Source organism: Coenobita brevimanus, chromosome 4, assembly GCF_032717465.1.
Source record: "Coenobita brevimanus isolate Jiangsu-jjx chromosome 4, ASM3271746v2, whole genome shotgun sequence".
Taxonomy (NCBI): Eukaryota; Metazoa; Arthropoda; class Malacostraca; order Decapoda; family Coenobitidae; genus Coenobita; species Coenobita brevimanus.
This window is the reverse complement of record NC_136957.1, coordinates 295,001-300,000: the sequence shown is the minus strand read 5'-3', so window position 1 is coordinate 300,000 and position 5,000 is coordinate 295,001.

The window sequence follows — 5,000 nt, the reverse complement described above, 5'->3', positions numbered from 1 at the left end:
CGAAATAACAGGAAAAGAACATGGAAGAAAGAAACCGCTTGAAAATTGACAGATAAAACGACAATCATTGTTTTTTATAAAGGTGGAGAATCACATGACACGCAGGTGGTGATTGGCCGGATGCGACGTGTCCGAATAACATCACTCTACTTCAAGTAATGTGGCGCGAGACTTACTTGCTGTGCTGCCTACGTCTTCCTTAGCCTGTATCATTCTTTTTCTGTGCCCGCCCTCCTCTCTTCCTATTTCCCGCCGTCATCCACTCACTTGATGTAGTGTTGCCTACTTCTTCCTTTGCCTTTATCATTCTTTTTCTGTGCCCGCCCTCCTCTCTTCCTAGTTCCCGCCATCATCCACTCACTTGCTGTAGTGCTGCCTACGTCTTCCTTAGCCTTTATCATTCTTTTTCTGTGCCTGCCTTTCTCTCTTCCTATTTCCCGCCGTCATCCACTCACTTGATGTAGTGTTGCCTACTTCTTCCTTTGCCTTTATCATTCTTTTTCTGTGCCTGCCCTCCTCTCTTCCTATTTCTCCCATCTTTCCTGTCACTTCTTATTGCTTTTCTTTCCGTTACAGGTGGTTTTACATTGAGTGACAAGCCAAATGGTTTCCTGTAAGCCAAGAAACCATTTACAACGCTGGGTGGTAACCATATAACCAAACCATAGGTGCGCCCTGCGTGTCAGCAAGCGGGTTGGTGGAGGGTTAGTGCCCCTACCCGTAAAACAAATAACTCAAGGTCAATGGCCACCCCTTACGGGATCATGGCGTCTGGCAATAGATAGACAGATAGACAGACACTTGTTTACTAACTCAAATTCAGCCAATCAGTCATCACAACCTGCCAAGTGCATCTTCGCCTCGACAAAAGGGAGAGAAAAGAGTATAGTTACGTTTTTACTTCATGTGTAGCTACGTTAGGGAAAGGCCTCCCACCTCTGACGCTCCTCGCACCACCAAACGTAGGCTGTATAAGGTGTTCATTGACTTGGTGACGCTCGTATAAAGAGTCTCGTGGCCAGCTTAATAGAGGCTTGTTTCAATACGGTGTTTATATTACATTGTGTCTTCTTGTTGCTGTGTGTGTGTGTGTGTGTGTGTGTGTGTGTGTGTGTGTGTGTGTGTGTGTGTGTGTCTCCGTCTCTCTCTGTCTCTCTCTCTTTCTCTGTCTCTGTCTGTCTGTCTGTCTGTCTGTCTGTCTCTCTCTCTCTCTCTCTCTCTCTCTCTCTCTCTCTCTCTCTCTCTCCCTCTCTCGCATGGTACTCATCGTCGTCGTAAGCATGGGACACCACTTTACATTTGTCTCAATAACTGGCTAACTGTATGCGTAACTGTAGCCATATTCCTTTCAGATAATAAGAGGGACCACGGCTATATTTCTGTAAAGTTAGAGATCTACAGCTTTCGTGGTTTTCTCTATAACGTGCGACAAAGAAAACGCTAAGTAGATCTGAATCGGTTCTTTGCACTGGACTAAATGACAAAATACTTGGCTAAATTTCTCAGGAAAATATTTTATCACAGGATTTTCAACCAACGTGTCAAGTGGGGTTGGTGGAGGATTAGTGCCCCTCCCTGTAAAACAATTAACTCTAAGCCCTTGGCCACCCCGTTTGGGATACAAGGCGTCTGGCAATGAATGAATGAATGAATTTTCAACCAAACAGCTGCATCTCAATTCGTTTCAGATGTATTTCAATTATATATATATGGAGTTTTTGCACCAGATAGAGTATATGGGCTTCAAAAGTTGATCAAGGTCATTTATATTTGGCACACGTTCTTGGCCATGTGGAGAGGATGGAGAGTGAGAGACTGACGAGGAGGGTGTGTGTGAGTGAGGTGGAAGGAGGGAGAGGGAAGGGGTAGGCCAAGGATGAGATGGAGGGATGGAGTGGAGAGGTATATGAGAGAGGGGGGGAGGTGTGAACTAGGAGCAGGGCAATGACATGGCGGGGGACGGGGCGACATGGAGGCGATTTGTTTGTGGCCACCCCTTACGGGATTAAGGCGTCTGGCAATAGATAGATGGATAGACAAGTACTTCCTGTATAATATCAAGATCTAAGAAAAAGAATGCAAAGGAAACTAAGAGTATATTAAGAACGAAAATATGGAGAGAAAAGATGAGGGAAGAGGAGTGAGGGGAGGGGAAGAGCAATAACGAGGCGATTCGGAAGGGAGGAGAGAAAGGGAGAGAGAGAAAAAATGGAGGGAAACGAGAAGGGTGGGACGGCAGGGAAAGAGGGAGAGAAATGAGGGAATTAGGTGGAGAGAGAGAGAGAGAGAGAGAGAGAGAGAGGGTAGTGTAGTTATTGTGTGTGTGTGTGTGTGTGTGTGTGTGTGTGTGTGTGTGTGTGTGTGTGTTCTTACCTAATTGTATCTTTACAGGAAAGAGTCAAGCTCGTATTGTCCCGTGTCTTAAACCATATGTATCGTACATATCCTTAAATTTGTGAATTGTTTTGGCACACACTATTTCATTCGGTAGTGCATTCCATTGATCAATTGCTCTGTTTGGGAAACTGAATTTCCTTACGTCTTTATCACCTCTCTTCTTATGCAGTTTTTTGCAGTGTCCTCTTGCTGATGCTTCTCCATATGTTAAGTAATCATTTATGTCTATTTTCTCCTTTCCTGATATGCATTTATATAGCATTATCATGTCACCTCTTTTCCTTCTCTCCTGTAGTGTTGGTAGATTCAGTTTATTTAGTCTTTCTTCATAGCTTAGGTCCCTTAAGCTTGGTATCCATCTTGTAGCGGCCCTTTGAACTTTTTCAATCTTGTCTATATGCTTTTTGAGATGAGGACTCCAGACTACTGATGCATATTCCAGGGTTGGTCTAATGAATGATGTTATTATCCTTCTTAGCATGTCTTCATTTATGTATGTGAATGCTATTCTCATATGTGTGTGTGTGTGTGTGTGTGTGTGTTTCCCTTCATTTTTCATATTCGGTTTGCTCTCTCTCTCTCTCTCTCTCTCTCTCTCTCTCTCTCTCTCTCTCTCTCTCTCTCAGCCTACCTACACACATAGCTTTTTACCTGGCCTACCCGCCTACTTGCAGTCTGACCTCTACCTACCTACCCACCATCCTACCTACCTACCTACCTACCTACCTACCCACCCACCTACCTACCTACCTACCTACCTACCCACCTGCCTGCCTACCCACCTACCTCCCTCCCTCCCTACCTACCTACCTTCCTACCCACCATCCTACCTACCTACCCACCTGCCTGCTTACCTACCTACCTACATACCTACTACCCTCTCACCTACCTACTTACCTACCTACATACCTACCTACCCACCATCCTACCTACCTACCTACCTGTCTACCATCCTACCTACCTGCCTACCATCCTACCTACCTGCCTACATGCCAATTACTCTCTCAACTACCTTCATACCTGCTTACTTACTTCCCTACCTACCTACTACTCTCACACCTACCTACCTACCTACCTACCTACCCACCTACCTACCTACCTACCTACCTACCCACCATCCTACCTACTACTCTCTCACCTACGTACCTACCTACTTACTTACTTACCTACCTACTACCCTCTCACCAACCTACCTACCTACTTACCTACCTACCTACTTACTTACCTACCTACCTACCAACGTACAAAATGAAAGTGACGCTTAATTCAGTAATGCAATAATCTCGTGTAATATAATCACAAATATAATTATTATATTAAGGATTATGACATTACATGAGTAGTGGTGATGGTGGTGGTGGTGATGATGATGATGATGATGATGATGATGAGAGAGAAGGGTAGTGTTGAGTATGTAATTGGTATGAAATCTAATCATCATCATCATCATCATCATCCTCATCATCATCATCATCACCATCATCATCATATAAATAGCCGCGTGAGATAATTACAGAGAGAGAGAGAGAGAGGGAGAGAGAGAGGCCCAGTTCTCTATTAATAATGAGTCCTATTTAATTCAGTGTCCAATTTTACGACTCTGGCTGAATGAGGGACGAGGAGGGAGGGGGAGGGAGGGCGAGAGAGAGGGAGGGAGGGAGGGAGGGAGGGAAGAAGGGAGGGGAGGGGAAGGTAGGAGGAAGGGAGGAAAGAAGGGAGGGGAGGGGAGATAGGAGGAAGGGAGGAAGAAAGGGAGGGAGGTGGAGGGTGGAGAGGGGGGTAGGGAGGGAGGGGGGAGGGAGGGGGAAGAAAGGGAGGTAGATGGAGGGAGAAGAGTGAGAGTAGGAGCGAGGGAGGGAGGTGCGAGAAGGGGAAGAGAAGGGAGAGAGGAAGGGAGGAAGGGAGAGAGGGAGTGAGAGAGAGGTAGAGGGGGAGGGAGAAGGGACAGAGGTGGAGGAAGAAGAGGTAGGCAAAGCGGGAGAAGAGAATGGAGAGAGGAGAAGGGAGGAAGGGAGGGAAAGAATGAAGGAGGAAGAGGGGGAAGCGGAGGGAGGAATACAGGGTGGAGAGTGGGGAAGAAGGGAGAGGAAAAGGTAAGACGAGAGGGTTGGGTGGGGGTGTGAGGAAAGACAGGGAGGGGAAGGAGGGAAAGGGAGAGAAGAGGGAGGAAAGGAGGGAGAGAGAGGGAGGGTGAAGTAGGCCTGGAGGTATTTTGGAATAGATGGAATGAAAATGACAACACACACACACACACACACACACACACACACACACACACACACACACACACACACAAGGCCAACACGCACATAGAGAGAGAGCGGAAATGACATACATTCTTCACTGCCATACATACACAGGAGAAACACTAATAATAATAATAATAATAATAATAATAATAACAACAACAAAACAACTTTGAGAGAAAAGATATTATTTTATATGTAGATAGTGTTGTACATGTAGGTATTCTGTGTATGTATTGATGTGTACATGTGTGCGTATAAATTTTTGCTATCATACGCAGCAACAGTCATTTCCTTCGATTTCCGAGAGAGAGAGAGAGAGAGAGAGAGAGAGAGAGAGAGAGAGAGAGAGAGAGA